Source organism: Balaenoptera ricei, chromosome 21, assembly GCF_028023285.1.
Source record: "Balaenoptera ricei isolate mBalRic1 chromosome 21, mBalRic1.hap2, whole genome shotgun sequence".
NCBI lineage: Eukaryota > Metazoa > Chordata > Mammalia > Artiodactyla > Balaenopteridae > Balaenoptera > Balaenoptera ricei.
The window spans coordinates 19,028,495-19,041,274 of record NC_082659.1 but is presented as its reverse complement, the minus strand read 5'-3'; the positions used below and the strand labels follow the sequence as shown (position 1 = coordinate 19,041,274).

Sequence of the window (12,780 nt, the reverse complement as noted above, 5' to 3'; positions counted from 1 at the left end):
AGGCCCTATTTCCAAATACAGCCACATTCTCAGGTACTAGGGGTTAGGACTTCAATATATGAATTTGGGGAGAACACGATTCTGTTTATCAACAAAGACTATATGGTAAACCTCCCTTGATGCCCTCTCCAGAGGTTACTAAGGCAATAAACCAAGGTGATTTACTGGTGTCTGTTAAATAGAGACTCAGAGCTCATGCCATTCTTGGCCCAAGTCCATTTCACAGTGGATCCTAAGGGGCTACAGACCCATCCTATGGTTATTTCTCCAGTCACAAATGTGTATTGAGAATAGATATATTTAACAATTGGATGAATGCACATTGGTTCCTTGATCTATGGAGCAAAAACTCTTAAGGTGGAAAGGGTCAAATAGCAGCTAATGAAACTTCCCCCTCCGTATCAGGATAGTAATCCAAAAGCTTTCCTGCATCACTAGGAAAACTCTTGAGATCAGGGCACAATCAAATATTAATGTCGCAAAGCTGTGATTCTGGGGAAATGATATATGAGTGAAACTTTCAGAAGGGGCAAGAGTGTGAAAACACTCATTTCTGGTGTAAATGTCCACTAGAGGGCACCCACTGTGGAGACCGAATAATCTGACTGACAAAATGACTTCCTCTGGTGAAAGCCAGCCAGTTTTTCCCCCCCGTTAGTACATGTACAAGTCATATTGCAAAAGAGATGAAAGTGACTCCTGAGCTGAACAACACGGGCTTCCTCTCAACAAGGATGATCTGGATATTGCGAATGAGTTTCCAATATTTCAACAGCAGAGGCAGATACTAAAACCTAATCTGGCCTCTTCCAGGGAAGAATGTTTAATCCTCACTGGAATAAACACTTGCTTAGGATGTGGATTTGCCTTTCCTGCTTTCAGTGCTTTCCCCAGCACCAGTTAACAGATACACTGAATCCCTTATTCAACACTGATGTATTCTACACAAGAGTTTTTCTGACCAAGGCACATATTTTATAAATGGTTCCAACTTCAAAGGCTTCAGGAATGCGTTCTGATTGGTTACATTTGACCATTCATTTCCCCCTAGAGGTGGGGTTTTATGAGAATGCCAGCTGTCTCACAAAAAAAGTGGTTGGATTAGGATAAGAAATATGTCTCAGAAGAGGCATTGGTGGTGGAGGAATATCCTAGCATTAATTTTCTGTTCTCTTAAATTTCTTATTTATCATAGTGTTGTTTGACTTTTCACCTATTTGTCCTATTTTTCAAACAGAATAAGAACATGCATATTCTCAGTATATTTTTAATTAAAATGTTAATTAAAATACCTTACAATAATACTTTCTTTTTTTAATGTTGATTAACTTTTTATTTTATTTTGTTTTATTATTATTATTTTTTGGCTGTGCTGCACGATATATGGGATCTTAGTTTCCTGACCAGGGATCGAACCCATGCCCCTGCAGTGGAAGTGTGGAGTCCTAAGCTCTGGCCTGCCAGGGAATTCCCACAATAATACATTCTTTAGGACACATATTGTTACTTTTTTTTTTTTCGGTCTCACACCTAGTAGGCCCTTAATACTTTTTTTGAATGGACAAAAATTGAAAGAAATATTACACAGGTTATCTCATATCCTTCCTTACAATGACCTTACATTCTAGACAGAATAACATTATCCCAGTTTAAAACTGAGAAAACAAAGGCTCAGAGAAGATAACTTCCTTAGCCAAAACCATCAGGATAGTAAATGACTGAGTTTGAATTAGAACCCAAATTGTTTGTTAACTGATCATCCTTTGCAACACTGTACTACCTGTGAATATGGTAATGATGACTGAAATGGGTCCAAAAAGTGTGACTAAAGAGCATTAGAAACCCTTTTGGTTGCTAGTAAATCCCCCACTGTGAGTATATATCTTCTGGGGAGCCGGGGTCCACAAGGCTGCAAGGTCAAGAAGGTTTCTCTTCCTGCCCCTTGCTAACTGAAGGCCAGGCCAGTGACTCAATCCTGCCTGAATTCTGAGCGTTGAGAAAATAAGACAAAGATTTTAGGATAGGTAGGAAACAATTCACAGCAATGGTGGGAACGAGAGTCCAGAGAAAAGTTTCTTATCAAGGATCCCGTGCGGGTGGTGCTATGAGTAGCATCCTTAACTGAAGGCGGCTTTAAGCCTGCGTGCTTAGCGCACTTTACTTCTCAAGCTGGGCTCTCCAATCTTCCCACTAATTGGACCAGAGGGACCAGAGAGTCTTTAAGTCCTTTTTTTTGCTGCTTACATTAGCCAGAGTTCTTACTACTACAATGACGAGGATAACCAAATAGAAGCCGATGTAGAGAAACCAGATGGTCTCAAGAATACGGATTATTCTTCTCTGGCTAATCACCATTGTCTAGGACTTTTTTCTTTTCCCCAATTCAGTTGTGAAGAGTTCAAAGTTTAATAGTTTACATGATTCCAATGGTAACTTTATAAATGGAATGCTCTCTCTACTGAATCATGGGCAGTATGAATAAATGAATTCTTACATAAAAATTGGTCATATTCTATTTCTCTTCATTAGATATGTAATATGGAGATAGGCTTTGTGATCTTTAGTGAAGACCCACTTAAAAATATGCACTCAATCCTTAGCTACTCAGAGGTAAACACCTTAATTTACCCATATCTAAGATGAAAAGAATAGTTAGAACGTTGTTAATTGGGCTCTGATGCCTGAACAGATCTGAGGGAGGCCTGCAGCTGTCTGCAGGACAGAACATCATCCAAAAAGCACCCAACTAAGGAGAACAATGAACATGATAATGAGGATAAAAGGAAATGGCAACTTTTTATCATCAACCAAAGTGAAGAAACCCCATAAAAGACAAAAAGCAACACCATCTTCCAAATAATAGTTCAAAGAAGAGGATGATTCAGAAAAATGAAGAAATGGAATTCATATAACCTGCTCAAGATTGCATTTTTCTCTGTAATATAAATGGCAATTGCAATGCTTAATCTTCAGGCTCCTACTATTTAGATATGAATACAAATTATCTTAAGAAAATTCCTTTGCAAGGCAAAAGGTTTTTTAAATTTAAATGAGTCCTTTTCCATCTGTCATAATGCTTACAACAAGTTTACAGAGACTTCACATTGCACTGATTTAACCAAAGGGAATAGTCTTCCCTGGTTGTTTTTACATCAGATGGAAGAGATCTTGTTCATTTGTTCATTTCATTTTGTTTTTACTGTGGGAGACACTGGCATATCAAATATTCCAGCCTGTCTCCAAAACCTATACCCAAAACACTGTATTTCTTACATTTCAAAATACCTACTAGCTGAGGCAGATTAAGGAGATTGTTAGAAAATTGGTTACTGAGATTATTATGTCTCAGAATAAACTCTTTGCATCCAAATCACTTGCTATATTCATACAACATAGGAAAAAACAAGCAAGATGAGGTCTTCAAAGATAGAGTATAAATCAGCTAGTAAAAAACTATTCAATAAAGAAACACTGTGTTATTTATTTAAGAAACCCATGATAGAATCCTCATTGTTCCTGGGAACATGAACTAAACATTTTTAATTTCTTACGATAATTTACTTATTATTATATACAAGATTCTTATTTTAAGAGCATAGAAAGTAAAGTCTGGACACTAAGAATGGCTGCCAAGATTTTGAATCCTGCCTCTGGAACTTGCTGTGACATCAGGCATGTTATTTTATCTCAGTTTTTCATCAGTAAGCTGATTTTCAAAAAGATCTATTAGAATTGAATAAGTTCATAGTTGTAAAGCACGTATAACAGTGCTTGGCATCTGGTATGTCCTCTGTGAGTATATTGTTACATTGTATACAGTAAATTAAAAGGTTAAAATTGGAAAATGTAAAACCAACATTGAATCTTCTTCATTAATATTACAATACTTTTTCTTAAAACAGCACTCTCTTAGGAAACATTAACTGACTAGCAAAATTCTTTCATCTCTGATAACTCATTTTTAATATTGGCATGCCATTTTATCCAGTAAATTCACCTGAGGAGTACACTTCGATGTCAACAAGATGGGTTGTTATATTCTCTATATTCTTATTTACTTCTCTCCTGAATTATTTTTGTCCTTGATAATTCAGCAATTTAAATGAATCATTTAAACCTTAAAATGGTTGGAAAGATTCTTGTTATGTATACCATCATGGTTGATTTGCTCATGAATTCTAGCATTTTCACATCATGGGAAAAAAGTCACAGATTCTAGAGCCAAACTACCTGGCTTCAAATTCCAGATCTACTCTATTTAGCTACGTGATTTGGGGCAAGTTATTTAACCTCACTGTGCCACAGTCTTCCTCAACTCTAAAACAGGATGAAGGAGAACGTTATCTCATACATTTATGGTGAAAATTGAATAAGTTTATATAGCTGTGCTTTCACAGAGCAGATAATCATAAGTATTCATTGGTATTATTATAATACCAGTTATAATCAGTATTGTTATAATAGTTCTTGTGACATCGTTATATTTTTTTGTGTCCATTTTGGGACCTGTGAAATATATACTTTCTGTAATTTTTTGTGGATGTCAATTTCTTTGACATTGTCAATATTTCAAAAAAATGTTTATTGAGGATCTGTTATGACTTAGCTGCTCTGACAGACATGCAGGTGGAATAAATATAACAATAAAACACTCATGGTGCTTGGGTTTAGAATCTAGAAGGGGCATGTGGAAGGCATTGCTAGGACTCATCAACAGTGAGTTCTCCTTTCCTTCCTGGGTGTTTGGGAGATCAAACTTTCCAGCCCACTTGTGGGGCCATGTGACTATTATGGTTGAAAAAATATGAACAGAGTAACATGAGACTTTGGGGCTAAGGCAATGAAAAGCGCAAGTTCAAGCAGAAAGGCATAATAGAATCTTAATATCATAAAGATTATTCAATATCGAATTACACAATATAAAGAAAATGACATGACACCAAAAATAACATGCCATAACATGCATAAAACATAACATACTTAAATTAGTATTGAAAATACTATTTCTTAGTATGATAATTTGTTTGTTAGATTAATAACTGTGTCTCTTTTCAAAGAAAATAAAGCAACTTAATTTTAGAGAATTTCACAAAATTAAGAATAGTTTATAAAATTCCAAACAAAATGAATTTAATAGAACTCTCAGAAATGTTTTGACATCTTTAGAATGGAATCAGTTTCATGATATTCACAGATTCTGTGAAAAAGAATACCATTTTGTTCATGAATCACAAGAACTCAAATCATATTTTCTGTTATTTACTAAAACAAAAGGAAAATTGTTGAAATGTATGTGCATCTATTTTGAGTCATGGAATTTAATAAAATAATGTCATTTAAAAAATAGACTTTTTTTCAAGACATTTGAATCAAATATTTATTAAAACCTGAGTTATCTTATCCTTATACTAAACTATGGCCTGTTTTTATAAATAAGGTTTTATTGGAATGCAGTCATGTCCATTTGTTTACATATTGTCTATGGCTGCTTTTGCTACAACTTCAGAATTAGGCATTTGTGACAGCAAGTGCATATCCCACAAAGCCTAAATTATTTACTATTTGGCCCTTTATGAGAAAGTTTGCTAACCCCTGCTTATAAAGAATTTCTATTAATTTATTCATTTTTAAATATTTTGAATTTCACTCAGGAGTTCAGTGCACCAAAAGAGAGACCTAATGATCTTTAAAGTATTTAGGAGTTTTAAGCAGAAAGGTATTTAATTCAGGGAATAAGGTATCTACAAAATTGTTGAAAGGTTTGAAGGGGCCAAATCTGGGCTGGGGCTCTTGGAATGTCTCCCAGACAATTTAGGAGTGAACTCTCAGGGTACCTACTACCTCTGAGGTATCCAAAGGAGGGATCTGGGCCCAAAGAAGAGGACCCAGGACTCTGCCTCTTCAACTGCTTCTCATCCAAAGAGCTGAATAATGAATACCATTCTCCAGAACTTTGCTGCAGGAAAGTTGTACAGCCCCATGTATTTCCTTGTCAGAAGCAAAGGGCAAGGACACCAGGAAGATGGGCTCTATCTCCTTGTACTTTCTAATTTGCAGAAGAGTTATTCTAATTGGATAATTTTTACTCAGGCTCAATCTGCAAGGGAGTCTGGAAAATGTGAAATGCAGTTTTTTGTTTGTTTTTTTACTTTCAATATCTCCATCTAGAAGAAGGGTGGAATGGACAGACTTTCAGTGAGCCAATATTGAGAATCCACCTAATCATGTAATAAAAGCAACAATTATGCTTATTAAAATTATTTGATTAGAGGATAAATATTACAGGCTAAGTGAAATAAGTCAGACAGAGAGAGACAAATACTGTTTGTTATCACATATATGGAATCTATGAAATACAGCAAACAAGTGAAGATAACAAAAAAGAAGCAGACTCACAGATAGAACAAACTAGTGGTTACCAGTGGGGAGAGGAAAGTGGGGAGGGGCAATGTAGGAGTAGGGTATTAAGAGGTATAAATTATTAGGTATAAAATAAGCTATAAGGATATATTGTACAACATAGAGAATATAGCCAATATTTTATAATAACTATAAATGGGGTATAACGTTTAAAAATTGTGAATCACTATATTGTTTACCTGTAACATATAATATTGTACATCAACTATATTCAGTTTTTTTAAAAAAAGTTATAGGGCTTTTCAGGTTATCTATTTTCTCCACTGTGAAGCTTGTTAGTTTGTGTCATTTATGATATTTATTTATTCTTTCTAAGTTTTCAAATATATTGTCTTAAAGATATTCATATTATTTCCCACTTATTTTTTAAAGTCTTTAGGACCTTGACTACTTAGATATCATGATAGATATTGATAATTTGTGTTTTCCCTTTTTGGTTGTTTTTTTTGGTAAGGAAGATTGACGAAGTTACTAGGATTAAGTACTTTTCTTTAGGTATCCAGTGACTTTTTTAAAAAATTGAGGTATAATTGACATATAACAGTATATTAGTTTCAGGTATACAACATAGTGATTCAGTACTTCTATATATTTCAAAATTATCATCACAATAAGTCTAATTAACATGCATCTCCATACAGTTACAAATTTTTTTTCTTGTAATGAGTACTTTTGAGATCTACTTTCTTAGCAACTTTCAAATATGCAATACAGTGTTGTTAATCATACTGTACATTACATCCCCATGACATTTATTTTATAAGTGGAAGTTTGCATCTTTAACCCTCTTCACCCATTTTTTTTAATGTGTTTTCCATTTTTATACTGATTAGTCTGGTGAGAGGATTATTCTTTTATTCATCTTCTCAAAGAAAAAACTTTCAGTTTGACTGATTTTTCTCTACTGTTTTCAATTTCATTAATTTCTAGTCTTTTCTTTCCTATTTTTCAGGTTAAGCTTGCCCTTCTTTTTTAATACAATGTTGACTGCTACAAATTTATCTCTAATGATGTGGTCTAGCCACATTCTACAAATTGTTGATGGTAGTATTTCCATTTTTATCCAGTTCCAAATATTTCCTAATTTTCCATTAATATTCTCTTTGACCCATGAGTTATACAACAGCATGCTGTTTAATTTCCAAGTATTGGGAATATTAGTGATATTCTTTTTTGTTAGTTTTTTATTCTATTGCTCTCAGAGAACATATTTTTATGGTTTCAATACTTATAAATTTATTGAGACTTCTTTCATGGTCTCAAGTATCATCTATCTAGGTACATAATCTGTGTGCATTTTAAAAGAATATGTATTCTCCTGTTGTTTGGTGAATTATTCTATAAATGTCAACTAGGTCTAACTGTTGTTCAAATGTTCCTACCAATTTTCTATTTTTTTGAATTATTGAGAAAGTGATGTTCAAATCTCTATGTTTATAGATTTATCTATTTCTTCTTCCAGATATAAGAGATTTTGCTTCATGTATTTGGTATCTTTTTTTAGATTTTACATATTTATGTTTTTTATGTCCTGAATTGACCATATTATTATGAACAATCTCTCTTAAGCCTGTTACTATTTCTTAAAATTTACTTTTTTGATATTATTATATCCAATGTCCATGTGCATGCGTGCATGTGTGTGTGTCTGTGTGTGTTGACATGGAATATTGTTGTCTATCCTTTAACTTTTAACCTACTAGTGTCTTTGTATGGGCCATCTTCACTTTGAATGATTCTGATATGATTTCTAGTTATCATTGTTAAAGTAACCAGACTGGGACAAGATGAAGCCACTCATGCTAAGACCCACATTAGCAAACCAAAATTTAACTAAGTTTCTATGCTCAGCTATCGCAGAAAAGGAGGTCTTATGTCAACCAATCAGCAATTGCCTGCTCAGCACAAGTTACCTAACCCAGCTCCAAGACTTCTCTTTGCTCCATGTAAGGAAAGTAATCCAGCTTTAACCAATTGGTAAATGTCCAGTAAACAAGGCAAAGATGCCCATTCTCACCACTTTTGGTTTTTTTTGTTTGTTTGTTTTTTTAAATGTATTTATTTATTTATTTATTTATTTTTGGCTGCATTGGGTCTTCGTTGCTGCGTGCGGGCTTTTCTCTAGTTGCAGTGAGCAGGGACTACTCTTCATTGCAGTGTGCAGGCTTCTCATCGCGGTGGCTTCTCTTGTTGCAGAGCACAGGCTCTAGGCTCATGGGCTTCAGTAGTTGTGATACGTGGGCTCTACAGCACAGGCTCAGTAGTTGTGGCGCACAGGCTTAGTTGCTCTGTGGCATGTGGGATTTTCCCAGACCAGGGCTTGAACTCATGTCCCCTGCACTGGCAGGTGGATTCTCAACCACTGTGCCACCAGGGAAGCCCACCAATTTTGTTTAACATGTTATTAGAAGTCCTAGCTAGAGCAATTAGGCAAGAAAATAAAAAGGCATCTGAATTGAAAAGGAAGAAGTAAAACTACTACTGTTTGGGGGAGAATGGATACATGTATATGTATGCCTGAGTTGCTTTGCTGTGCACCTGAAACCATCACAACATTGTTACTTGGTTATACTCTAATATAAAATAAAAAGTTAAAAAAAAAACCTACTGTTTGCAGATGACATGATATTATAAAGACTCCATCAAAAAATGATTAGAAATAATAAACAAATTCAGTAAAATTACAGGATATAGAATCAATACACAAAAAACTGTTGTATTTCTATACACTAATAGCAAACTATTAGAAAGGGAAATTAAGAAAACAATCCCATTTTAACTGCATGGAAAAGAATAAAATACCTTGGGATAAATTTAATCAGGGAGGTAAAAGACCTATACATTGAAAACTATAAGATGGTAATGAAAAAAATTAAAGATGAAATAAATAAATGGAAAGATATTGTATGCTCATGGATTGGAGGAATCAATATTGTTAAAAAGTCCATACTACCCAAAGCAATCTACAGATTCAATCCAATCCTTATAAAAATTGCAATGGCATTTTTCACAGAAATAGAACAATAATACTAAAGTTTATGTGGAACCACAAAAGGGCCCACATAGCCAAAGCAGTCTTGAGAAAGGAGAACAAAGCCGGAGGCAACATGCATCCTGATTTCAAACTATACTTCAAAATTATAGTAATCAAAACAGTATGGTATTGGCATTAAAAAGACACATAGATCAATGCCACAGAATAGAGAGCCCAGAAATAAACTCACACATATATGGTCAATTAATTTACCATAAAGGAGCTAAGAATATACAATGGGGAAAGGACAGTCTTTTTAATAAATGGTGTTGGAAAAACTGTACTACAGTTACAGCTACATACAAAAGAATGAAACCGGACTACTCTCTTAAACCATACACAAAAATTAACTCAAAATGGATTAAAGATTTAAACATGAGGCCTGAAACCATAAAACTTCTAGAAGAAAACATAGGCAGTAATCTCCTAGACATAGGTCTTTGAGATGATTCTTTAAATCTGACCCCAAAAGCAAAAGTAATAAGAGCAAAAATAAATGAGTTGGGATTACAACAAAGCAAAAAACTTCTGCACAGCAAAGGAAACCATCAACAAAATTAAAAGGCAACCTACTGAATGGTGAAAATATTTTCAAATCATGTATCTGATAAGGGGCTAATAACCAAAAATATATGAAGAACTCATACAACTCAGCAGCAAAAGAACAATCTGATGAAAAAATGGGCAGGTGATTTGGATAGACATTTTTCCAAAGAAGACATACAGATGGCCAACAGTTACATGAAAAGATACTAATTGTTTGTAACCAGGGAAATGCAAAACAAAACCACAGTATGATATCACCTCACACCTGTTAGAATGGCTATTATCAAAAAGACAAGAAATAACAAGTGTTGGTGAGGATATGGAGAAAAGGGAACCCTTGTGCACTGTTAGTGGGAATGTAAATTGGTGGAGCCGCTATGGAAAACAAAATGGAAGTTCTTAAAAAAATTAAAAATAGAACTTCCATACCATCCAGCAATTCCACTTCTGGGTTTTTATCCAAAGAAAACAAAAATAGTAAGTTTTAAAGATATATGCACCCCCACTTTAATTGCAGCATTATTTACAATTTTTAAGACATGGAAGCAACTTAAGTGTCCATTAATGTATGAATAGATAAAGAATATGTGGTATATATATAGAATGGAATATTATATAGCCATAAAAAGAATGAAATCTTACCATTTATGACAACATGGCTGGACTTCAAAGTCATTATGCTGAGTGAAGTAAGTCAGACAAAGAAAGAAAAATACTGTGGTCTCTTCCATACGGAATCTATTAAAAACAAAAAACAAGCATGTAGATACATAAAACAGATTGGTGGTTGCCAGAGGTGGGTGGTGGGTGGTGGTAGAAATGGGTGAAGGGGAAGGTAATAATAAAAAAAAAAATTCATAAAGAAATAGTTCCAAAAATGTTAACATGTATTATAGCTGACATTCAGAATTTTAAAAAAATAAATAAAACATAATGGAACTCTTGTGTCTTTTCTCATTAACTAAGTTTACTTATCACATTTTCAACTGGCACAGTCCTTTCACTGTCCCACTCTACCATTCAAAGTGAGCACTGTCTATATTCCTAAGTGTGTCTTTTTATAAGACAGTGAAATGGTGTTTTATCCAACTGACAGTTTGCACATATTGTGAAAACATAACAGAATTAAGATATGATAATGATAGTCTACATGAAGAAAAATGTTATTTGTAGACAATTTCCTTCTAAAATATCAGACATAATGACAGAAAAAAACCCTCTAAACGCATTGCTCTGATTCATTGAACACTGCCAACAAGATGGTGCCATTTTATAAGTTGTGATCTGAAACAGTGTGATCAAGAAACTAAATACAAACATATCATTTTTAAAATCAAACAATTTATAATTAAATTAAACTGATATAGATTTAATGCCAGATTTAATCAAAGGCATGGTGAATATTCAAATGGAGCAGTTCTCAAAAATGATTTAATTGGAATTCTTTGACATAGTTAAGTTGATTTGCTGAGCCTGCTTTCACATTGTGAGTTTCCTTTATCTATAAGCAATATCAATATTGACAATTTCCCATGGTACCACTATAGCATTTGCTCTGCATTTTGCAGATGTGTGCACATAGGTTAAAAGACAAGTGAGTTTTAATTCCCTAGCTTATGAGATTGCTTTGCCCCCAGCCTGCTTTTATGTCAAAGAATTGTAAAGCTCTTTTTAGCATTTCTGTAATCTGAGTCTCTGGTTCACTGTACATTCCTTATACTCCTATTAAAATTTGAACATAAACTTGAATAGACTAGATCTGAGGTTTCTTTATTATAACTGGTTTAGCATTTCTCTTTTGAAATTTATTACAATTTCTAAACGTGTATGGCACATTATGTTGTCTAAATTTAAAGAAAAACAAAGACATGTGGCACTATCTGATTTATTCAACATTCTAAACCCCAGTTTGGACATTTAAATTAGTCTAGAAATCATTCTGGAAAATAATAAGGCACATTTTTAGAAAACTATGAGGTGGAAATCGAGCTTGTTCCCTTCCCATTTCTTCCTCCACCCTAATGTGCACATTGACAAAATCATACTAAGTTCATATTAAGTTCAAATAATATTCTATTAGGCTTCTCTTTACTAGAGAGGTATGCTCTTAAAAGTAATGCTTTATTGTACAATATTTGAAATTTCCATTAGATACCTCTTGTGCACCAGTGCACAGTCTGGGTCGCAATTTTTGTTCTGGCTGCTACTGAAGCATCCAGCTCACAGTGGGCTTTACCCACAAACTGGACACCCCTCCAGATTTGCCCAAAGCCCTTACCAGGTACCTCTTGTTTCTATCCCAGAGTTTTGCTGATGACGTCACTCTGATACAAGGGTTACCTGGAACCTTGGACGGTTCTTTAAAGAAGTAAGGTTAGCCTTGACCAACAGGGACAGAAACTGGTGGTGAAATGGTCTTCCTTTCTTCAGGTAGACTACTCTGAGACACTTCATTTAAGTCTCTTCAGGTCTGGGCTTGAGTCTCATAGACATAGCTACAATACTGGGCAACTTGATAAAATATCCTTGTACTGTTTTAACTCCTTCCCTTTTTCTCTTTCCAGGTCTCTTCATAGGATCAGCCAAAACCTAAAACTAAAACAAACACTAATAAAAAACTACTCGCACATGAGCGTTTGTATCAGGTTTACCTTGGGCATGGGGAGTGGGGGAGGGCAGCTAAAATAAAGTAAATGGCATTAAGTTGCTCCCTGTATGTGCACATATTATTCTTCTGCCTGAGGTGAAGCTGAAACTAAAGAATGAATGAGAATGATCAC

At 34.4% G+C, this 12,780-nt stretch overlaps 1 protein-coding gene across 4 annotated transcripts in view; it reads right to left on the bottom strand.

Moving 5' to 3' along the window:
* Positions 1–12,432, bottom strand: part of MSR1 (macrophage scavenger receptor 1) — an 84,540-nt gene extending 72,108 nt beyond the window's left edge. For all 4 annotated transcript variants that reach the window (XM_059909326.1, XM_059909329.1, XM_059909331.1 and 1 more), the window contains exons 1-2: positions 12,341–12,432; positions 10,643–10,738 (exon numbers count right to left, since the gene is read on the bottom strand). The gene's annotated coding sequence lies outside the window, so the exon portion shown is untranslated. The remainder of the gene's footprint in view (positions 1–10,642; positions 10,739–12,340) is intronic.
* Positions 12,433–12,780: the final 348 nt, after the last annotated feature.